Source organism: Ascaphus truei, chromosome 4, assembly GCF_040206685.1.
Source record: "Ascaphus truei isolate aAscTru1 chromosome 4, aAscTru1.hap1, whole genome shotgun sequence".
Classification (NCBI taxonomy): Eukaryota; Metazoa; Chordata; class Amphibia; order Anura; family Ascaphidae; genus Ascaphus; species Ascaphus truei.
The window spans coordinates 323,657,433-323,683,778 of NC_134486.1; the positions used below are offsets into that span (position 1 = coordinate 323,657,433).

At 42.5% G+C, this 26,346-nt stretch overlaps 1 protein-coding gene across 4 annotated transcripts in view; it reads left to right on the plus strand.

The window, feature by feature from the left end:
- FILIP1 (filamin A interacting protein 1) overlaps window positions 1-26,346 on the plus strand; it is a 163,445-nt gene that overhangs the window by 38,871 nt on the left and 98,228 nt on the right. Inside the window, exon 1 of one of the 4 annotated variants that reach the window (XM_075597997.1) lies at window positions 22,024-22,168. The exons of the other annotated variants lie outside the window; for them this stretch is intronic. The gene's annotated coding sequence lies outside the window, so the exon portion shown is untranslated. Of the gene's footprint in view, window positions 1-22,023; window positions 22,169-26,346 lie in introns of those variants that run through there. 4 annotated transcript variants of the gene reach the window in all.

The window sequence follows — 26,346 nt, forward strand, 5'->3', positions numbered from 1 at the left end:
GTGATAGGCAAGGATGAGAGCATGTAAAAATAAGAAAGGGACCTGGAGTGGAAGAGATATCAAACAAACAACAAACAGAGTAAAGAAACCTAGTTTGGGCACTCTAGTACATCAAATGGGTGAGGTATGGAGGATTTAAAACAACTTTAATACATCACTAAATAAAATATTGGGGATTAAAACGAGTATTAAATGCTGTGATCCTAAGGTCTGAACCTGTGATAACAAGTTCTGGATCAGTAATGCGGATGGCAGATACGCTCAAAAAGGAGTGTCCTGCAGTCAAAAAGGTGAGTAAAACACAAACACCTGTGTGAATAACCAGAGGTGTAGAACTCAACTGTTTAGGTAGGTCTCAGTGCACATATCCTGAATAAATAATATATGATTTTTTTTTTAAAAACTAAATAAATATATATATATATACTATATATATATATATAGTAACCATACAAAAAGACCCTAGCTTGGTCTGCCGATAGCCAAGAACAGTGATTGAGGCACTGCGACTCCACAGTAGCTAGATAAATCTTACTGGAGGTAGGGTCAGTAATTGTGCGGTGTAATGATGTGTCAGGGTAATGTAGTTAGACCCAGGTACCTAAAAAGATAATATATCTTAGGTATATTCAAAACTGGGTATGTGGGGGTTAATGTATTCCCCAGCCAAAAATGTTAGGCAAGTAAGGCACTGATATCTACTTAAGCTACACTGTAATAACACAACAGGCACAGCTCAATGTGTGGTATGCCTGTGACCCACACATCTAGAGTATACCTTTGAACTTAATACAATGTATAGCATGGTTCATAGGGGTAACCAGGGTAAACGGCACTGACCCAACACCTGCTCTGTTAGTCAGAGCTGATCAATAAAGGGTCAGTGCTAATGAGGGTAGGTAAATATAAGATCATAAGTAGAGTGCACTAATGTGCATCTATCTTGTGAGTGTAGACAGACAGAGTTACAACCTATTGGTTAGAAGGCTCCCTTGGACAATCCATTATAGGAGCCACTGCATAAGAAAACACGCTGCAAATGCTGGGAGGCAATGCTGCCAGCTGATTCACATGTAGGTGTCTGAGTCATGCGTGTGCCCCTTAGTGCCGACGCGCGCGTTTCGCGTGACAACGCTTCCTCAAGGCAGGAAGAGATATCCCCAGAAGCAAGGAGGAGAAGCATGGAAAGAAAGAGAATGTGCAAGGGTGATTTCTATGGATGTGTTTTGGTGTGTGCGGCATTGCTGAGTATTGTCAAAGGGCACAGATAGGAAAGGAGTTCATGTGAACTCAGAAGTGGAGAAGGAAGGAGAGATGGAGATAGATGGATGGAGTTAGAGACATAATGAGTATGGTAGAATGAAAAGTGTCTTTTGGAAAGAAGTGAGGTTAGAGCGAATATAAATAGTAGAGGAGGCATGGCAGTGATAGTAGTGCTAGTTTACTGTTAAGAGCTGGGTGAGGACTGGGCACTGAAAATGAAGATAGAGTAAGGGTATAAAGCAAAATGTGAGAAATAAACAATTTATGAAAGGTGGTGCTCTAGAATGTTGATAGAAGAGTGCTGTGTTTTCTTGAGTCTTTGACAGAAGATGACTTGTCCAATTCAGTTTAACTCCAGAATATCTCCATGCCGCTTAGAACCAAGGCACTTCTACACAGGACATTGCAATGCCTCGCATTGCTGTCATCATAGATATTCCCAATACATAGGCCCAGTTTAAATTGTATCCCACCCACAGGAAGCTGTACTCAGATCTGATTAGCATACTAGAAAGAGCGTTGAAATTAGCATACCAATTTCAGACAGGCTGTAGAACAATCACAGCAGACAAAGAAAACAAGTAGTAGATCGTTCAATTTAGCATACCGTGTGGACCTATAATCTCTTATTTTCCCCACACTATATTTACTGCATTATTAATCTATTATGGCAGTGTAAATTAACCTCTGTCTAGTATCTTGTTATATCCTTGAGTGTCCATGAAGAACAGCAACAGCAATAAATACTACAGTACACCTGTGTTTTTGTAATGGTAAAGAAGCTAAAGCCCAGTCCGTCTGCTTGCCATATATTTTCCCGTCTGCCACTGGAAGCTTTTCAACATATACAAAGAATGCCACAGTTATTGATGCACTGAAACGTACAATTCTTAAATAACGTTTTATAGTGAACTCTTGCATACAGTATATACATAGTCACTTTTTTGAAGAACCTCAAATGTTTCTTGGGACCTGTTCTATTTGTAAAGCCTTTGGCTTAGTGTACCCTCCGTATAACAGTATATTGCAGAATGGGAATTTTCAGAGGTCGGAATGGGGAAATGGTCACATCTTTAAGCCACATTGCAAAAGTTACTAACACTGCAACCAGTGCATTCTGTCACTAACCCATCTCACTAGTCATTCCCAGTAGGACTGCTTGTCATTAGATGACATTGAAATATTTGTAATTCACTTAGACACTGCAGATTTAAGAAGATATAATAAAGAACCCAATGTTCTAGCAGTTGTCTGATAAGCACTTATGTGACGTTATAAATATATTCCTAACAGTGTACAGGCATACCCCTGTTTAAGGACCCTCACTTTAAGTACTCGCGAGTAAGGACATATCGCCCAATAGGCAAACGGCAGCTCACGCATGCGCCTGTCAGCACGTCCAGAACATCAATACCGGTTCCCTATCTGTACCGAAGCTGTGCGCAAGCGGGGAGACTATAGAGCTGTTACAAATGCGTTATTTACACCAGTTATGCACGTATATGATGATTGCAGTACAGTACATGCTTCTATAAGTGGAAAAAAGGTAGTGCTTCACTTTAAGTACATTTTCACTTTACATACATGCTCCGGTCTCATTGCGTACGTTAATGCGGGGTATGCCTGTAGTTACTTTCATGTAAGTGAGCAAATTATTTATTTAACATCAGTAGAATTATACCTACCAAATGTAAAAATACCCCGAGACTTTAGCAAAGAAACACTTAAATAATCCACATAGAAGGGCATTCCTTTCATCGTCTTTTATCCATACCCACTTATTTCTTATTCGTGTTGTTGACCACAAGTGCAGTAAAAAAAAAAAGTCCCATTGTGTTCCAGGAAGTGAATTTCCACATTCATTGAAGTCCAAACAAAATTCCCAGATGTAAGGTTAGATGATATCATGTGTCCGGAAGCCGCTTTATTGTATATGACCATGCTTGTGCTAAATGATGCAGCCTTGGTTACCATGTAAATATTGCCGAGATCTGAGTGATCACTTTATCATTAGTCTCATCAGTTTTCAGGTCAGCTAAATGACTTATGTTTTCATGCAGCCTAATGAAATGTAGCAATACTCATAACAATTCCAAGTTAGTTGCATAGACATGCCTACGTTTTAAGAGTTTATATAAGCATATACTGTACAGCATTTACATTATATTTTGGATATATTTTTTTTACAAGCTAGGGTATTCGTTGCAGGTGATACCTTTTAATGGACCAACTATAGAATTTGTTCATAGATTAAATTATAGTGTACAGAGTTTTTAAAACCATGAAGGTTGCACCTTCACTCTGTACATTGTAATCCCAACTTTGAAGAACTGCCTTGTTTGTCCGATAAAAGCCATCACTCCCTGTGACAAATCTGCATTTCTCCAGGACCAGTACCGCTTACTGGAACTTGGGGTTGAAGCAATAAGCAGATTTTGCATCTAATCACTAAACATTTGCTACCTAATTTATAATAAGTGTGAACGCTATGTTTTGTTGTTGCTAGGAAGACAATGTTAATGTCAACTAGTTCATCATTTTGTATATGAAGCTAATAAAGAAATGTGTAAATTAACAGGTACCATTAACACGTGTGTAATTCTTCCATTAGCTAAACAGATGTAGCAATCGTTATGGCTCCCGTTAACGCTATGCACATTATCCAACGTCGGCTACATCTGTATATTACTTTCATTTTCCCAATGCTTATCTATGCTAGTGATGCCAAGACAAACACGATTGACTCAACTGTCATTAAAAGAGCTGTCTTTCTAAGCGCATCTGCGGAGGCAAAGGGCATGGAGGTCTGATTTGACAGCTCCGTCCTGCTCAGCCATATAACAAGAGTTATACACCATTAAAAATCCGCAAACCACATAGAATTAAGCACGGATTATGAGGCGAACATCCAGCGATGACTACAAGAGCTCAAGCGAAAAAAATATCGCCGGATCTTGCAAGTTACATAAAAAAATTGGAATCAACGTGAACGACGGAGATGCCAGCAGTGGGGGAGAGCGGGAGTCCTGACTCCGAGAGAGACCCGGTGGTGGAGGGAAACCTGGCCAGTCTAAAAACCGTGGTCACTAAAACGGACATTGAAAGGCTATTTGGGGAACTAAATAATATGTTCCAGGAGTACATGAGGGAGATACGGAGGGATACAGCCCCTGCAGGAGGAAGAACGGATGAACAGGAGAAGAAGCTTGTCTCCACTATAAAAGCACGTAATTAAAACATTAAAACGACATTCTACCTGAAGGGAAAGCTTGCGGAGATTACTGAGGGCTCCAAAAATAGAGACCACCGTAATAATATCAGGATCCTGGGGGTCCTGGAGGTAAAAGAATTCGTATCAAAATGTCTGAATGCCATGTTGCTGGATAAGACCGAGGCTGAGATCACCTTAGATCGATGCCATAGGGTCCTCAGGAGAAGGCCGCAACAGGGAGACCCCCCAAGATATATCATCATCCGGTTTCATTTCTTTAAAACTAAAGAAGCCCTGTGCAAAATCACTCGGCCTACCAATAACATAACCTTTGAAAAAATAAAGCTTCAGGTTTTCCAAGATCTGTCCCCCATGACCTTAAGCAGAAGGTGCAAATTACAGCCCATTACAAAACTACAACGAGACAGGTTGACCGGTGACTCTTTCCATTCGGTCTCTTGGTCATAAAGGATGGTAGGGCAAACATCTTGAAGGAGCTGGCAGAGGGGGATGCCTTTCTAAAGAAGCTTGAGATTCAGGGAACAATGGCTTACCGTGATTCAGGAGACGAGCCCTCACTGGAGACTGACTGGAGCGAAGTGAGGGGATCCTCACGTGGACGCCAAGAAAAGGATACCAATTAAGAGCAATTAAGCGCTTAAAGGAGACTGTGTCCATTTTCCAGTTCGACCTCAGAAATTTAAAGTTACTGTATTAGTTTTATTGCCTGTTTTAACCCTAATGGGTAAAGATGATATGTGTTGCGATTAGTGATCAACGCGGTTTTATATATATATATATATATATATATAAAACCGCTTTGATCACTAACCGCAACACATATCATCTTTACCCATTAGGGTTAAAACGGGCAATAATAACCCTTTATATGATGAAATGTGGTAATAACCCGCTAACTGTGAGCTCTCCCCCTTCATTTTAATTGATGTTATATTATATAGAGTGTGTTCTTTTTGTTGTTTGTCCCTTGCATACCCAATAAAATATTTTAATAGTATAAACATAGGGCTATATGGGAATACATTTTCCACGGATTGAATATTTCCATCCATGATTTATTTAGATTGATAATGAGTGCAGCGAGGTGTCTTTTTTGGTTGATTGCTTTCAAACATTCGTTTGTATACCCGGAGTGGAAGTACCTGTATCGCCCATCAAACTCCCTCCCCCGTCTCCCCCAACTTCAAGTTCTTTTTGTTACCCCTTTAGTCCAGTTACATGTGCTAATTGTGTTCTGGATATAATGCATTGGATGTCGGCAAATGTCATGTATTGTATGGATATTACATTGTGTCGGTGCATACTGAAAATAAAATGTAAGCAGCAACTAACAGATTGATGCACAATATAAAAGGCACATTTTTTTTCTTTTTACTGCTGTTTTATTATTGCAGGGAGTAAATAGTTTCTTCACAAACGTTTCATAAAATAACATTGCTATTGACCACCTTACTGCAATGTGAACTCTCATACACATCACACTATTGAAATAAGTGTCACTCATGCCTAGCAGTGTTCTTGGTAGACAGCTAAACTGAAAGCACTGCAGTTAAATGACTGTAACGTGTGGACTGATTAGGCTTGATAAATTGGCCAAAACCCAAATCTCTGGGGAGCTTGTTATAGAGGCAACTATACGGATACAATGATTTTCCATTTGCATAACTTTGCATAACTTTGCTAATCACTGCTGAGAAACAAATGGTAAAAACTGCTAATAATGTAAAGAATTTCAGTACTGGACAGCTGATGCAGGCGGTGTTGACTTTGCTTAATGTGAGAGAGGTATTAAATGACACTCCAAGACTAAGGTAATTTAACCTCTGTCATGAACCTTGTCAACTGCAACTTTCCGTGTGTAACCCCTCCTTTCCCAGCTCAAAATGAGTTGTTGCAGTGAGCTAGTGTGGAAAGGTCAAATATTGGTGCACCCATTCTCATACCCTTTCTCAGGGTGCTGGCGTCAAGGCTGGCTGGTTATGTAAACTTTGTAGGTGGAATAAAGGGCGCCAGGAACTTTGTTGCACAAACAGGACAGGCTTTATTGACAGTTCTAACTCATACAGACTTCTTCCCTGGGACCAAGGCAGCTCCCAGGGGAGGCACAAATGGCTTTTTCACTTATTATAGTTTCCATTTGTTATGGGAATCCTTTACTGCAAATGCTTGGATTTTATTCTATACCCCTACCAGGACTATGTTCAGGGGTGCACCTTCTATTGATGCTCCCATTACCTGTCATCCTGTGCAGGTCCCTCTAGCCCCTACAATGGTGGTGTGGTGTGCCTAGGCGTGGAATTGGCATTAGAGCAATCCCAATGTGGTACTCCCTCTGAGTCCCTGTTGTAGGGCTCCCAGGCAATGAGTCACAAGGCACTTTCCTCCTGTAGCAAAGGGGTAGACATCTTTCATCCACACAGCAGTGGCCCTTCTAAGGTAAGGGGCACTTTTCCCTCACTAGAAAACAATAAATGTGACTATACTCTTAAACACAAAGTAGCTCAAAACACAGAGTTGCACATGTAAGACCAACACACAAATAAAAGGGTGAGACCCCCTGCTTTGGTTCCACCTGTGATCTAGGGACCAGAATCCTCTACTCCCACTATGTATACATAATGGGTCACCATGCCTACAGAGGGAGTGGTTTGGATCCTTCAGTGTCGTACTGCAGCAGGTGAGAGGGTTGCAGGGTTCTAGAAGGTGGGCGTGGCTAAGCTTCAGTTCAGTTATTTTGCAACAAATATTGGAAAGATCACAGTACTTTGCAACAGCCCATATACTTAACCTATAATATAAAAAAAAACAGATAGGGGGGTTACACATGTAATAGTGAATAGTTTGCGTGGTACCACTTATTAGTAATATAATTTGTCTTTCTATAAACACCAAGCAGGTTATATTACTAATAAGTGGTACCATCAGACAGGCATTATACATTCATAGAACCATGCATACAATACAAGAAAAGGAGCATCAAATATTAACGTGTAACTGGTGTTCCCCCACCCGACGGGAGATCTCACTGTTACACAGTGTTGTGGTGCTCACCTGCAGGTTTACAGAAGGCCCTGAGCTTCCGCCGATATTAGTTGGGGAATAAACAGGCCAGGCGTTTGGTGATCAGCAGCTCTCTTCTCCGATGGTACAGCGCCTCCATTCCCACAGGGCCTATCGCAGATAGTGCAGTCCCCTGTAGAAAACACTCCCCCTCCCCCTGACAGACTGCAGCCTCAGGCAGGAGTATAAAAACAGCAACTTGATCTTTATTGCAGCAACACAATCCATTACAGCATTTCTAACACCACAAGCTCTCTCTCTTCTTGTCCCTGGACTTGACCCCCAGGGCTTGACGCCCCAAAGGGCTATCCCAATCTCCCACACTCCCTGGTGGAGCATGGGGTAGCTGCCTCCACTCCCCTGCGGGAGGGAAGGCCTGAAACACGTCCCTGGTCCAGGATTGAATAACACACCCCACTCCCAGGAGGGGAGAGGGTAGAACAACAACAGTCCCACTCCCTTAGGAGGGAGAGGGAAGAACAACTACATTTGGCTTGCAGCTCCTTTTTATTACCAGGGGAGGGCCCCAGGTCTTAGCCCCATATGGGCCGTACCTAGGCGTCAGGCCACCCCCCCCCTGTCACTCAAGGAAGCTACTTACTGCAGCATGGCGTAGATTTAGCCCTAACACTGCCTGTGCTGATACCATGACTTACGTGTTAGGCAGGGAATTAGTAGCCCAGGGGGCACCTGGCTACAAAAGCAAATTGAGAAAAGAAGGGAAATGTTGCTATGAAGAGATTGAATTATAATTGTGTAGTGGGAGGCATATAAAAGCATCTGGAGTACATGTAAATGCACAAGGCCTTCAAAATGCCATAAAAGAGAATAGGGTCCATATTTCCCAAGCGATGCTATTCTATATTCCCAAACTGGCGACTAGAAGCAGATCAGGCTACAGATGTAGCAGAACTTACTGTCTTGGGTGCCGCTGCCATGCGCGGTTGCGCGCTAGGAGATTCACGCAGCAGGGGGTCCCCTTCAGAAGCTTAGAACTCCCGCAGCGCCATCAAGGCAGACACTGTCCCTGGTGTCACACTGATTATTCGTCCGCAGCACTGAGGACAGTAAGTCTTCTTACATCTGTGTGTTGTTTTATCCCAAAGTCGACGTCACAGACTTGTCAAACAAAAAGGTACGTCTAAGCTTGCAAAGTAAACCCTTCTGTACGTAGTGTGGTCTTCTTTACCAATACAGTATATATGAAATAACATGAGTCCAGAAACATGATGTCTAACTTATATTCTTTAGGTTGATACATTTTGACTACTTTTGCTATTAGACTAGTTTTCAATTCTGTTCTCTTTCAGCTCAGATACAGCGACCGCCATGAGTTTTTTTTTTTTATTGTTCGCCAAGAAGGATAATTAATGCATTGCCATGAATGCAGCATGCAACAAAAACATCCGGAGGGAAGTTATTTACTGTACAGTGCTTAATTAGGTATTGTTTGTCATCCTGGAAAATGGGGGCTGGATTATTTTCCGCAAGTAGGACAAATTGTTTACAAATGTTAATTATATCAAAAGAAACTGAGCTCTGGTGAGAGAGGTCCACTCCATGTTCTTATTGTGTTTTGCAACCTAGCAGTCCGGGAAATGTTAATGCTGCATAAATGATTATTTTCATAGCAAGTTAAAACCATCTTTATTTGAAAAAGGGTGTTAATTTGTTTTTAAGTGTAGACGTTAAAGTTAAAAATACACTATATATATATAAGACATGCAAATGAATATACAGTAATATTTACAGTTGCTATATATATATATATATATATATATATATATATCTTTCTTCACTTGCTTTCAGTTACCCTTTGACACCTCTAGCCATAAAACACATCCACACCGGGGGAAGGACCAGCACAGATAACATTCCAAGAGACACTGTTTTTAAGTTATCCTTGCTTCATTCATTGTAACATCGCCGGAAGAAGAGATCAGTGTATCTCGAAAGCTCGCACAAATAAAAGCATTTCGTTAGCCACAGAACGGTATCATCTATTTATTTTTTGATTATTGAAGCTCGGCTAACACGGTACTGATACCTCTACATGTATATATATGTATATATATATATATATATATATATATATATATATATATATATATATATATATATATATTACTGTGGGAACTTTGCAACTTTCGTAATGCTGTTCAGATAGCTTTGCTTAAGTTTACATCTAGGGTAGAAATGTAATATATGTCTGAAATCATAAACAGCTGTGAATGTGAATCTGTCTCCATTAGTCCACCTATGCAAGAATTCTCCATTACCACCAGCCCTTGAGTTTGACTTTGTGCCATTTTTGGATGTCGCATATTGCATTAATCAGTTAGAGCCAACTGTTTGGATTGATGTTACTAATCTAATACACATATTAAGTTTGAGCACTTTCACTTGTACTTTGGCTTTGGTTCTGAAGAAATTTTTGGGTTTTTGGTTCTGGTTTGTTTGATTTTGGATTTTAACCAAATGAAGCTAAGAAAAAAATAAGTAAGTTGGAGAATGCTAAAATAGCGTAACAAATCATATATAAAAATCATCAAACTAGGATGAACTAAAATAATGTAACTGAAAAGCTTAAAAATAAATGTAAAAAAAGATATGGTGAGAAACACCCCAAATTTTCAACTCCACCACAGAGATGGGCACTTGGCCTGGTGTTTTAGTGCAAAATATTTTTTGTGTTTTGGTTTTGTTTTATAAATGACAGGTTCTGGTAGGTTCGGAATCACACACTTGTTTCTGCCCATCTGTAACACACATTCACAAGTAATCACGTGCACACATATAGTAATGTACATATACAGTATTAGTTACTTCTTCAAGGATCAGCGCAGGTCTCCGGAGGTATTAGGCTTTCAGGGCCACCAACAGATCTCCTGGGGCCCAGGACTAGAGTTTTACCTGGGACCGCAACCTCCCCCCAACCCTCCCCTCGTCAGCTGCGACCCCCTCCCGTGTCGGCGGCCACGCAAGCCTTCCTTTTACATGCCTGTACTTCTCTCTCCCCTCTGTCTCTCCCTCCCCCCTCAGCTATCGCTCAAAAATCCCCTCTCACTCAATCCCACTCCCACAATCCCCCCTCATCCTCATTTCCCCCTCCTTCCCTGGCCATGCACACAATTCCCCCCAATACCCAAACAATTTCCCTCCCACCCTGCACACACAACCCTTCCAATACAAAACTAACCCCCCCAAATACAGACACCCCTACCCCCCCCAGATACAGACACCACTACACCCCCCAGATAAAAACACCACTACACCCCCTAGATGTAAACACCCCCCCCCCCCGATGCAAACACCCCCAGTCTGCCATATATAAAAAAGGCACACCCCCAGATACAAACACCACTATCCCCAGATACAAACACCACTATCCCCAGATACAAACAAACCACTATCCCCAGATACAAACAAACCACTATCCACCGATACAAACACCACTATCCCCAGATACAAACAAACCACTATCCCCAGATACAAACAAACCACTATCCACAGATACAAACAAACCACTATCCCCAGATACAAACACCACTATCCCCAGATACAAACAAACCACTATACCCAGATACAAACAAACACCACTACCCTCCCAGATACAAACAAACCACTATCCCCAGATACAAACAAACCACTATCCACCGATACAAACACCACTATCCCCAGATACAAACAAACCACTATCCCCAGATACAAACAAACCACTATCCACAGATACAAACAAACCACTATCCCCAGATACAAACAAACCACTATCCCCAGATACAAACACCACTACCCCCAGATACACACACCACCACCCTCCCAGATACAAACAAACCACTATCCCCAGATACAAACACCACTACCCCCAGATACAAACACCACTACCATCCCAGATACAAACACCACTACCCCCAGATACACACACCACTACCCTCCCAGATACAAACAAACCACTATCCCCAGAAACACACACCACTACCCTCCCAGATACAAACAAACCACTATCCCCAGATACAAACACCACTACCCCCAGATACAAACACCACTATCCCCAGATACAAACACCACTATCCCCAGATACAAACACCTCTACTCCCCAGATACAAACACCACTATCCCCAGATACAAACAAACCACCATCCCCAGATACAAACACCACTATCCCCAGATACAAACACCACTACTCCCCAGATACAAACACCACTACCCCCAGATACAAACACCACTATCCCCAGATACAAACACCACTACCCTCCCAGATACAAACACCACTATCCCCAGATACAAACACCACTACCCTCCCAGATACAAACACCACTACCCTCCCAGATACAAACACCACTACCCCCAGATACAAACACCACTACTCCCCAGATACACACACCACTACCCCCAGATACAAACAAACCACTATCCCCAGATACAAACACCACTACCCCCAGATACAAACAAACCACTATCCCCAGATACAAACACCACTACCCCCAGATACAAACAAACCACTATCCCCAGATACAAACACCACTATCCCCAGATACAAACACCACTATCCCCAGATACAAACACTACTATCCCCAGATACAAACACCACTACCCTCAGATACAAACACCACTATCCCCAGATACAAACACCACTACCCTCAGATACAAACACCACTACTCCCCAGATACAAACACCACTACCCCCAGATACAAACAAACCACTATCCCCAGATACAAACACCACTATCCCCAGATACAAACACCACTATCCCCAGATACAAACACCACTACTCCCCCCCAGATACAAACACCACTACCCCCAGATACAAACAAACCACTATCCCCAGATACAAACACCACTACCCCCAGATACAAACACCACTATCCCCAGATACAAACACCCTATCCCCAGATACAAACACCACTACCCTCAGATACAAACACAACTATCCCCAGATACAAACACCACTACCCCCAGATACAAACACCACTACTCCCCAGATACAAACACCACTACCCACAGATACAAACAAACCACTATCCCCAGATACAAACACCACTATCCCCAGATACAAACACCACTATCCCCAGATACAAACAAACCACTATCCCCAGATACAAACAAACCACTATCCCCAGATACAAACACCACTATCCCCAGATACAAACACCACTACCCCCAGATACAAACACCACTACCCCCAGATACAAACACCACTACTCCCCAGATACAAACACCACTATCCCCAGATACAAACACCACTATCTCCAGATACAAACACCACTACTCCCCCCCAGATACAAACACCACTACCCCCAGATACAAACAAACCACTATCCCCAGATACAAACATCACTACCCCAAGATACAAACACCACTATCCCCAGATACAAACACCACTATCCCCAGATACAAACAAACCACTATCCCCAGATACAAACAAACCACTATCCCCAGATACAAACACCACTATCCCCAGATACAAACACCACTACCCCCAGATACAAACACCACTACCCCCAGATACAAACACCACTACTCCCCAGATACAAACACCACTATCCCCAGATACAAACACCACTATCTCCAGATACAAACACCACTACTCCCCAGATACAAACACCACTATCCCCAGATACAAACACCACTACCCCCAGATACAAACACCACTACCCCCAGATACAAACACCACTACTCCCCCCAGATACAAACAAACCACTATCCCCAGATCCAAATACCACTATCCCCAGATACAAACACCACTATCCCCAGATACAAACACCACTACTCCCCAGATACAAACAAACACCACTACCCCCAGATACACACACCACTACCCCCAGATACAAACACCACTATCCCCAGATACAAACACCACTACTCCCCAGATACAAACAAACACCACTACCCCCAGATACACACACCACTACCCCCAGATACAAACACCACTATCCCCAGATACAAACACCACTACTCCCCAGATACAAACAAACACCACTATCCCCAGAAACAAACAAAACACTACCCCCAGATACAAACACCACTATCCCTAGATACAAACAAAACACTATCCCCAGATACAAACACCACTACCCCCAGATACAAACACCACTACTCCCCCCCCAGATACAAACAAACCACTATCCCCAGATCCAAATACCACTATCCCCAGATACAAACACCACTACTCCCCCCCCAGATACAAACAAACACCACTATCCCCAGATACAAACAAACCACTATCCCCAGATACAAACAAACCACTATCCCCAGATACAAACAAACCACTATCCCCAGATACAAACAAACCACTATCCCCAGATACAAACACCACTATCCCCAGATACAAACACCACTATCCCCAGATACAAACAAACCACTATCCCCAGATACAAACACCACTACCCCCAGATACAAACACCACTACCCCCAGATACAAACACCACTACTCCCCAGATACAAACACCACTACCCCCAGATACAAACACCACTACTCCCAGATACAAACACCACTACTCCCCAGATACAAACAAACCACTATCCCCAGATAAAAACACCACTACTCCCCAGATACAAACACCACTACTCCCCCCCAGATACAAACAAACCACTATCCCCAGATACATACAAACCACTATCCCCAGATACATACAAACCACTATCCCCAGATACAAATACCACTATCCCCAGATACAAACACCACTACTCCCCCCCAGATACAAACAAACCACTACCCCCAGATACAAACACCACTACTCCCCAGATACAAACACCACTATCCCCAGATACAAACACCACTACTCCCCAGATACAAACACCACTACTCCCCCCAGATACAAACACCACTACTCCCCAGATACAAACACCACTATCCCCAGATACAAACACCACTACCCCCAGATACAAACACCACTATCCCCAGATACAAACACCACTATCCCCAGATACAAACACCACTACTCCCCAGATACAAACAAACACCACTACCCCCAGATACACACACCACTACCCCCAGATACAAACACCACTATCCCCAGATACAAACACCACTACTCCCCAGATACAAACAAACACCACTACCACCAGATACAAACACCACTACCCCCAGATACAAACACCACTACTCCCCCCCAGATACAAACAAACCACTATCCCCAGATCCAAATACCACTATCCCCAGATACAAACAAACACCACTACCCTCCCAGATACAAACAAACCACTATCCCCAGATACAAACAAACCACTATCCCCAGATACAAACAAACCACTATCCCCAGATACAAACAAACCACTATCCCCAGATACAAACAAACCACTATCCCCAGATACAAACACCACTACCCCCAGATACAAACACCACTACCCCCAGATACAAACACCACTATCCCCAGATACAAACACCACTACTCCCCAGATACAAACACCACTACCATCCCAGATACAAACACCACTATCCCCAGATACAAACAAACCACTATCCCCAGATACAAACACCACTACTCCCCAGATACAAACAAACCACTCTCCCCAGATACAAACAAACCACTATCCACAGATACAAACAAACCACTACCCCCAGATACAAACAAACCACTATCCCCAGATACAAACACCACTATCCCCAGATACAAACAAACCACTATCCCCAGATACAAACACCACTACCCCCAGATACAAACACCACTATCCCCAGATACAAACACCACTACTCCCCCCCAGATACAAACAAACACCACTACCCTCCCAGATACAAACAAACCACTATCCCCAGATACAAACAAACCACTATCCACAGATACAAACAAACCACTACCCCAGATACAAACAAACCACTATACCCAGATACAAACACCACTATCCCCAGATACAAACAAACCACTATCCCCAGATAGAAACACCACTACCCCCAGATACAAACACCACTATCCCCAGATACAAACACCACTACCCCCAGATACAAACACCACTACTCCCCCCCAGATACAAACAAACACCACTACCCTCCCAGATACAAACAAACCACTATCCCCAGATACAAACAAACCACTATCCACAGATACAAACAAACCACTATCCCCAGATACAAACAAACCACTATCTCCAGATACAAACAAACCACTATCCACAGATACAAACAAACCACAATCCCCAGATACAAACACCACTATCCCAGATACAAACAAACCACAATCCCCAGATACAAACACTAGCATCCCAGATACAAACAAACAACACTACCATCCCAGATACACACAAACCACTATCCCCAGATACAAACACACCAATCCCCAGATACAAACACCAATACACCCCCCTAGATACAAATACCCCACCCCCACATACAAACAGCACTACCCTCCCCAGATACAAAGAAACACCACTACCACCCACCAGATACAATTCCCACTACCCACCAGAAATACAATTACACCCCACACCCCAAATACATTTCCCACTCACCTCTGGATTGCTTGATACTTGTACATTACAGCAAAAAGACGCTAGATGAAAATGACACAATTTGCATACATTTTGTTCTAAACTTGACTCATCAGTCCCAGATCTGCATCAAAGTCTTCCGAATGCAAAAGTCGGGCAAAAATGCGCACTGAATTCATCATTAAGTAAAAACGCTCCAGTACTTTTAATGGGGGTTTCTCCTCGATAAATCTGTACCTATTTTTTGCACCACTTGCTGTACAATTTTGCAGGTGGGAGACATTGATACATAAACCCCTAGAACTGTACAAATATCTTAACCATATTTGAATTTCACGCAATCCATACATTACATTCCCTTTCTGCATTACAAGATATGATACACAGTACTTCCAGTTAAAGGGTAGTTCATCTTAGGACAAAAGTGAACTCAGATTAGGGGTATGGTTTAACCCCTTCAGTGCCAGAGGTTCGTACCACCTATGTGCCCCCTCCCCCCCCCCCCTCCCGGCACTGATCGATCACATGACTGCACTTCGGAAGTGCAAGATCCCATCTTCAGTGAAGTTTACGGTCGGCGCAATCGCGGACAACACCTAGAAACTGGCCACCCCTAGAAAATGTCCGTGATGTAACAGCACATGTAATACAAGCCCCTGAGGTCACACTTTTTATGATGTATGCTGTAGGTCAGTGGTTCCCACCCCCAGTCCTCAAGGACCAGTAACAGTGCAAGTTTTAAGGATACCCCGGCTTGAGCACAGGTGGTTCAGTCAAGATGATTGGGCCACCTGTGCTAATGAGAGGATTGCCTTAAAACCTGCATGTTAGTGGTCCTTGAGGACTGGACTGGAGTTGGGAACCACTGCTGTAAGTCATTAGGGCATTGAAGAGGTCAAGGGGTCATTAGCTTTCTTAGAAAGATTAAATATCCATTACAGCAAAAATCTTACTTTTATGTGTCCTGCTAAAAATGAATATATTTTATTTTTCTCTGGATTCGCTGACCTAAAAATGTCTGGGGAGCTTTTACAAGCTTTATCAAATGTCATTCAGTGATCAGTCATCAAAGCGGCAGGTCAATTCTTCCTTTTGTTTTGTTAATTGTTTAAAAAATAATTATTACCGTCATTAGTCAAACAGATAAAGTAGCTGAGATGCTAGAACTCAGGAGAAACCCAGAGAAAACCAAAACATATTCATTGTCCCACAAGATAATCAATTACTTTAACTAAATCAGTTACTTTAAGGCCCGGATCCGCAGAGCTAAGTTAAATCACTTAATGTGACGTTAGCCTAACTATTGGTGTGTCTACAAAGGACAATGACATCATGGGAAGTAAGGTTTTCTCCCGTAAACAGCATTGTGTTAACAATAATGCTATTTATTTAGATTTTTTTTTTCTAACGTGCTACTCACCAAGAAACTCAGTACTAGAGCGCGTGTAGGTATTTAGGGAGGAAGCCCATCCCAGAACTACAACCAGGACCTACGGAAATCATATAGGGGGAACGAGGAGGAAGATCAACAAAGCGTGTGAAGATAAAGGCTAGTAATAATAGCATGCAAATGATATGCAAACGAGGTGTTACCCGAACATCGCACACCCACAAAAGTACATTGAGATTAACTCGGGGGACTTAACGTTACTTGGGTCATACCTAAACTTGGTGTTACTCATATCCAGACCCTGAAATACTGTAGGACTTGTACAGGGTGGGTGTACCTAACATAGCGTTGTGTCACTCGCCTCTCTTTCTCAACTTGATTTAAACACCTAATTAGCTGTCTGAATAGGAGTAATGCCAAAACAGACATAATGTCACGTTAGGCCACACGCACATGGCATCTATGCTAATGAGATATAGACTGACCGTTGTTTTTGAATATATTTAGCTTTGTGGATACGCGTTAACCTCAGGGAACATAATGTCCGTTCTCGTTTTAGGCAAAATCACGATATGAGCACAGATTTAACAGAGCGTGGTGGATCTAGCCCTAAGAATCTGTCTAAGGAAACCAGTTACATTGGTAAACGGCTAAACATTCGATCCACTATGTGGGTTTGCCCCTTTTAGTCCTTGCCATTGGCTATTCCACTTTGATCTCTGTAGAGTGGGAACATATTTTGTTCACATACATATTTGACTGTGAGGTAGTTTTCTCTGAATTAAAGTAATTGCTGGCATATTTGAAGGGGTCACAAACAGTGCAGATTTTCCACAATTATTTCTAAATATAAAAATACTTTTCCATCAGTTGACTGTACATCTGTTGTCTGTTGTGTGCTGTGAGTTTAATATTAGCCCATACTGAAGGCATTTCCTTTTCCCTGATCACTGAGGTGTAATCTAACCTGTATAAAATGTGATTGAGTATGTGACTTTGCCGGAATAATCTATTGCAGTTGACAGTTCTATTGCAGCACTCGCTGTTGCATGCAGATCATGTCTGTTGAAATGCATACACAATTTGTTTGTAACATATGGATCCACGTAATACATTGTATACAAATAAACATTCTCCTTCACCCCATTACCAAGTAGTATTTAAATTAAGGACTGCATAATTTGAAGTGGGTATTTCAATTGATTCAGGAAATACATGTTAATTACATATCAGATACAGCAGGTAACGTGGTATTACACAGAAAGAAAGGTAATTAAGTGGGTATATACTGTACATAATCGAACCTCTGGCTGGTACAAAGGCTCTTAATAACATAATCGCCCACCTGGTATAGAGTTTATCTTAAAACAATGGCTAGAGACTGACTATTACTTTGATCTTTACTATTGATCTATTGGGATTTCACTATGCAAGTATTGCTGCTGAGAATTATGGGGAATCCATTTATAATATATGTTAAATTGCTACGAGTTCATCTCTTTGTGACTAATGGCACAAATCACATCTCTAAGTCATACACTTTATGCCAAATCTAGTGATGTGAGAAGCTGTCGAGATTCGCTTTGCTGCCTTTTCAACCACTTTTTTTCAGAAAGAACCCCCCCCGAATTTTTTTTAAAATAGGTCAATTTTGGCATCAAAAGTTCTAGCGTAACGTCCCAAATTATTAAATGCGCTATTTTGCTTTAAAAAAAGTTTGATCAAGTTTGGAATGCAAAAGCAATTAAAATGTATCGAACATGAAATGCCCAATGACTGTTAGCGTTTAAGCGAACTTTTTGCAAATATTTGTATTGAAGCAAACTTTTCTAGCCGAATTGAAATGTGTGAACTTTGCAAAGTAGCGTATGAGAAGATTTCTCAAGTTTAGCTAAAATCTATTAAGTCTCACTTGTGTGAAGTGATTTAAGAAGTCTCACTCATTCCCTTGGCATACATGAAGCCTCACTTGTTGAGACCTACATCGTTTTAGAACTCTCTCACAATGTGGATTCTTGGATCTTGAACCCTACTGTGATTTTGGAGCTACTTGGAGCTCTGTTCGTTTATGCTCAGCAGAGGGAACCAGTGTTCACTATATCCAGAAGATGTCATTTCCTCATGACTGTAATGCAATGTCATGGGAAAGACAAAGGTGATTAAAAAACAAAAACAAAAAAAACCTCTAAAGGGTTTGTATAATCTCTACGTTGTCTATTTCATGATGAGACTCTTCATTGATTTTAGAATCTGTAGGTTGTAATTACCCACTGTTGTCCTTTATTTTTGCATGTGAAGTAGTTACAATGCCATCATTAGCCAAACAGATAAAACAGGAAGATGAATAAGCCTCAGATATGATTCAAATAACTCAGGACCAGGGAAAATAAATACAAATACATTTTACACAGGAAAAAATAAAGAGTATAAGTGTTACTTACATGGTTATTAAGTTGTTCCAAGGCAGCTAACTACAGATGCAGAGGACCGTTATTCGAACACTTCACGCGTTGTATACCTCGGAATATCCATGTCATGGTGCATGATTTCTTCCAACCGGACCGCCTTAAGATTCGAGAGCAGAAAATGGCATTTTAGTGTTCTGGTTTTTAAACACCTGAAATTGACACAGTAGCACATATTACAATTCATTCATTTCATTGCATTTCATTGAACACAAAGAAACAGAATCCAAAAAATTCAAACAAAGCAACCGCGCTAAACACATGTGCCTGGGATGATTGGCCGCGATAATGCCGCGTGGAGTACAGATGCGCACACGAAAACGGCTCCGTGATTTGTTCGAATAACGGCCGCTGCATCTGTACATTGGTAAGTTCTTTCTTTTTTTTGTTTAATAGCCTACTTCTTGTTACTGTTCTTTTTAAGTGCATTTTCGTCATCCAGAGGAGCGCAATGTAGTAACCGGAAAGTACAAGAATATACAGAATATAAGTAGTGCAAAAATCTGTTCAGCACTACGGACAAGGAACCCTGTGTGAGACCTGCACAGCTGCATCTCTCCTACCTTGTGCCCGGGTAGCTGAATCTAATACAGACTATACAACCAGCCAGTTCCTGCTCCAGAGCCTTTGGAGAAACCCAAGAATGTACTTTCTCCAGCTGGAGAACACAGACACTGATGTCTTTCCCCATTTGTTCCCTGGCTTTGGGAACTCCTACTTTCAAGGAACTTTGACTTACTTGGCCCTATGGGCAAACTCCATCTCAGTGCCTGGACACAAGAGGATATTTGCGGAAATATTGCAGAAGGTGACCTCGCTGTATTTTCCCCCGAGACACCTCCCATAGGATCACTGGGTACCCTTTCTGATTCCCCAGAGAACGTCACCTTTGTATATATCGATGTTGTGTGTGATTCACTGTTAACATTTGCTAAATAAACCTGTTTTATTAAACTCCTGTGTTTTGTCTGGCGATCCAAACGAACCCAGTGTCTGATCAACCCCTGATCATGACAAACATAATTAGTTGAAATGTATTCTGGCTATTCTAAGTGTAACCCTTTTTCCCCTCATATACAGCGCCTCAATACCAACAGGGTCTATCAGAGATAGGTGCAGTCCCTGCAAGAAAAATCTCTTTCCCTCCCCCTGAAAGACTGCAACCTCAGGTAGGAGTAAAAGATAACGGTGGTCTTTATTGCGAACACATCCTACAGCACATATGTTCTTCTCTGTGTCCCTGGAGCCAAACTCCAGGAGATTGAGGCCCCAAGAGACTCTCCTTGTCTCCCACACTCCCTGGTGGAGTATGGGGTAGTTGCTTCCACTCCTCTGTGGGAGGGAAGGCCTGAAACCAGGTCCCTGGTCCAGTACAGAATACATCCCACTGCCCCTAAGGGGAGAGGATAGAACACACCTCTCTCACTGAGGAGTGAGAGAGACAGGGAACCCTTAATTTGTGCTGCAGCCACTTTTTGCTACCAGAGGCGTGTCCCAGGTATTAGCCCCGGTGTGGGCAGTACCTAGGCCTTAGTCCCCCCCCCTTGTCACTCTAGGGAGCTGTTTATTGCAGCAAGGCATAGATTTAACCCTAACACTGCCTGCGCTGGCACCAGGACTTATGTGTTAGGCAGGGAAATTGGTAGCCCAGGGGGCACCTGGCTACATAAGCATTTAGTAAGATGTGTAACAATTGACCAGAGGTAACACAATGCACACATTTGTTAGCGAGCATGACATATATATCTATCATATGCTAAGACAAAGGCATTATTGTTGGTACAATAAAGTCTCTCCAGTGCATTGGTTAACTAGTAACCTATTAAACTTTTGACAGCCTTGCCGATCAATGAACTGATTATTATTCCAGCAGCGACGAGGTCAAAAGATAATTTAAATAATGATCCCACAAGCAAAAATTCCTTTACTATGACTGCATTCCTGTATAATGTAATTGCAAATTCAGGAGAACAAACATAATCATCAACATGCTCTACAATCTCCAGCATTTACTTTTCCATTTCCAAGAACTTAGAAATAAAAAAGTGTAATCTCTTGATAGATCCTCCCCAACAGCAAATTTCTCTTATGGAAATAATTAACTTTGGCAGTACTATGCTGTCGACAATGCTCCCTCTATTCGTGCACCATCCTCACCTCTCCGAACTATGAATAGAGAACAGCAGATTAAGAGGAATGTCGGGGAGGAAGGCTGCAAAGGTAGTAGTCCTGGCTACAAACCTCTCGGCAAAAGTGTAGAGAGAGTGATTATATCAAAAGCAAAAGTTAAGTGAAGACCATCAGAGGAAGGGATAACCCGAAACCTGCAGCAGGTAAGCTGCTATTGTGATTTGAAATGTCTATAAGTTCTTCTAACTCTCCTTTGCAGCCAAAGGAACCAGGGATTTAGTTCTTTGCATTGCAAGGTTCTCTGTCAGTGAAGGAATTCATTTGCATAATATACAAAAGTTCATACTGCTTAAACCATGACACAACAATTAAAATGAATAAGTATGTCCTGAGAATGGACAATGTCTTGCAGCTTAACATTTCTCAAGCATATGTTTGATTATATCTATATTTATTTTAGAAAGCATCCACAACATATTTTACATTTAGGAAGACTATTAAATAAACATACATTCACTGCATACTATAAAAATGTTTTGCAATAAATGGTCCCCAATGATTTCCTTTCCATTCTACTTTAGGTAGTTAAAAATTGGATCATTCTGTACTCAAATATCCTTTCGAAGCTGTTGCGCCTCATATTAAACTTTCCTAATGTTGGCATCAGTAAAACTATATTTATATTTTTTGACGTAGTTTGGCAGACAGATCGAAAAGAAAGAAAACATTCCTGAGTAATGTTGATGATAAGTTGCAATAAAAAAAAATCACAATATTTTTTAAGCACTTGAGTGATTTAATGTTCTTCAAACAATGCTTAAAAATTATGGGGTTTTGTAAACTCAGCTTGTAAACATTTGAATATTTTTTATTTTTTTGCATTGTCTGCATAAAATGTAAGTAGCTTGTTAAGCAAGTTTATTACATTTGATTCTGATCATTAGCATGGGGGTTTATGCCACCGTGGTCTGATGGAGATATATATCAGAAGTTCATGATAATAACACATGGATCATGATACATGGTTTGATACTTAACATTTAACAGAGGATTTGACTCAAAGGAAATGGAAAAAGGGACCGATAACATGAACATGTCCCTTAATGTGTATTACTAACTCATTTGAACCTCTACTTTTGACACTTCCCAAATTGTGAACATACAGTAGGGGGTTTAACCAACCTGGAACTAATGGATCCAAGCCTGGGCAACACTTCTCTCTCAACCTTCAATAATAATAAACATGACCTCAAATAAAAGCCATCACACATAAAACAAACCTCAAATTTGTCAGACACATCCCTGACATTGTCGGCTTGCTCTTGTTTACTTTTGTAGTTCCTCCGTTCCTCCACCGGGACTGCTGTTCCTGCTGCCAGCTCTGTCAAGGAACATTCCAGACTGAATTCTAATCACCTGCACCTGTCCCCTGCCTTCAGCCTGCCTATTTAAACCCTGCCTTCCCATTTGTCAGTGCCTGTTCATACCGGTGCCAGCCCCTGTTCCCAGCTCCTGTCCCTGCGGCCTGTTACTGGACCTCTGAATATGACCCCTACTACTTCGTCCTGCTGTTCCAGCTACAGAGATTCATACCTCCAGTAGCATACTGAGAATGAACAGGCCATTTTTGGGATCCCGCAGGAACAGACTCAGACCTGGTCCTGCAAGTGATGTTTAACTCACAGCATCAGATTTCTGAGCCTCAAGGCCAAGTCAAAGAATTACAAAGTCTTGCACATGAACTATGTACCAACCCTGTAGCCCCGGCCACTCTGCAATGATGAATCAGGAATGTTTGTTGCTGGCCGGACAGCATTGAGACACAGCCACATGTGCTTCAGACTACGCTTGATGATAAGGACTGTGAGCTCACTACTACTGCTAGAGCTTACCAAGGTAAAGAGGAAGAGAAAGAAAGAGAAAAAAAGGTGATTCCTTGAATCCAGCGGAGAAAATACACAACTGTAGAGCTATACCCAAAAATTTCAATTATAGATATTGTAATGATGTGCAGTTATATAATCAATTATAATAAATCATATACATGCAACAGAGAAAACAGAGATCTGAAGGAGGAGATTTTGGATTTGACTAGCCAGGTCAGTGAAGGAAATAGAAACCTCCAGGAAATAGTAAAAGTGAACAAACAATTAGAACAAGACACATCAAGGGTGCAGTTAGCACTGGAGGAGGCAGAGGGTGCTTTCGAGCAAGAAAGGAGCCAAACCCTGGGCCTTCAATTGGAAGAATTGACTCGGAGAAAAAGAAAAGAAGCCTTCTGACACTTCTGAAATACTACAGGGCTTTTCTCCGAGGAAGAATGGAGAGAGAAAGCTATTTGCGTAAACGCTCCATAACTGTCACTATACAGGCTGCCTATAAAGGAATACAAGCTTGTCAGCTTTATCGCCAGATTTTAGCAGCTCCTGTTATTCAGCCAGTTTGGAGAATGCGACAGCAGAGAAAGAAGTATAAATACTTGAAGCAATGTGTGATTATACTTCAAATGTTAGAAAGTACATTGTTGCCCGTAGCAACAAAGATGGTACAAGGATGTGAAGAAATCTGGCTGTGTGATTCAGTCTGGATATAGATTCCACATCTTCACCAAGCAAGCTGTGCCTTCCTATAAGCGTGTCTGCAGTGCCGTTTAAGGGCTGTGACCTGCTTTCCATAGAACACTGTATAGAAGAGCTGAAACACGATGGGAGAGTGCTGTGCATGTGCTCACATGGTCTGAAACACGATGGGAGAGTGCTGTGCATGTGCTCACATGGTCTGAAACACGATGGGAGAGTGCTGTGCATGTGCTCACATGGTCTGAAACACGATGGGAGAGTGCTGTGCATGTGCTCACATGGTCTGAAACACGATGGGAGAGTGCTGTGCATGTGCTCACATGGTCTGAAACACGATGGGAGAGTGCTGTGCATGTGCTCACATGGTCTGAAACACGATGGGAGAGTGCTGTGCATGTGCTCACATGGTCTGAAACACGATGGGAGAGTGCTGTGCATCTGCTCACATGGTCTGAAACACGATGGGAGAGTGCTGTGCATGTGCTCACATGGTCTGAAACACGATGGGAGAGTTCTGTTCGTGTGCTCACATGGTCTGAAACACGATGGGAGAGTGCTGTGCATGTGCTCACATGGTCTGAAACACGATGGGAGAGTGCTGTGCATGTGCTCACATGGTCTGAAACACGATGGGAGAGTGCTGTGCATGTGCTCACATGGTCTGAAACACGATGGGAGAGTGCTGTGCATGTGCTCACATGGTCTGAAACACGATGGGAGAGTGCTGTTCATGTGCTCACATGGTCTGAAACACGATGGGAGAGTGCTGTGCATGTGCTCACATGGTCTGAAACACGATGGGAGAGTGCTGTGCATGTGCTCACATGGTCTGAAACACGATGGGAGAGTGCTGTGCATGTGCTCACATGGTCTGAAACACGATGGGAGAGTGCTGTGCATGTGCTCAAATGGTCTGAAACACGATGGGAGAGTGCTGTACATGTGCTCACATGGTCTGAAACACGATGGGAGAGTGCTGTGCATGTGCTCACATGGTCTGAAACACGATGGGAGAGTGCTGTGCATGTGCTCACATGGTCTGAAACACGATGGGAGAGTGCTGTGCATGTGCTCACATGGTCTGAAACACGATGGGAGAGTGCTGTGCATGTGCTCACATGGTCTGAAACACGATGGGAGAGTGCTGTGCATGTGCTCACATGGTCTGAAATACGATGGGAGAGTGCTGTGCATGTGCTCACATGGTCTGAAACACGATGGGAGAGTGCTGTGCATGTGCTCACATGGTCTGAAACACGATGCGAGAGTGCTGTGCATGTGCTCACATGGTCTGAAACACGATGCGAGAGTGCTGTGCATGTGCTCACATGGTCTGAAATACGATGGGAGAGTGCTGTGCATGTGCTCACATGGTCTGAAACACGATGGGAGAGTGCTGTTCATGTGCTCACATGGTCTGAAACACGATGGGAGAGTGCTGTGCATGTGCTCACATGGTCTGAAACACGATGGGAGAGTGCTGTGCATGTGCTCACATGGTCTGAAACACGATGCGAGAGTGCTGTGCATGTGCTCACATGGTCTGAAACACGATGGGAGAGTGCTGTGCATGTGCTCACATGGTCTGAAACACGATGGGAGAGTGCTGTGCATGTGCTCACATGGTCTGAAACACGATGGGAGAGTGCTGTGCATGTGCTCACATGGTCTGAAACACGATGGGAGAGTGCTGTGCATCTGCTCACATGGTCTGAAACACGATGGGAGAGTGCTGTGCATGTGCTCACATGGTCTGAAACACGATGGGAGAGTGCTGTGCATGTGCTCACATGGTCTGAAAT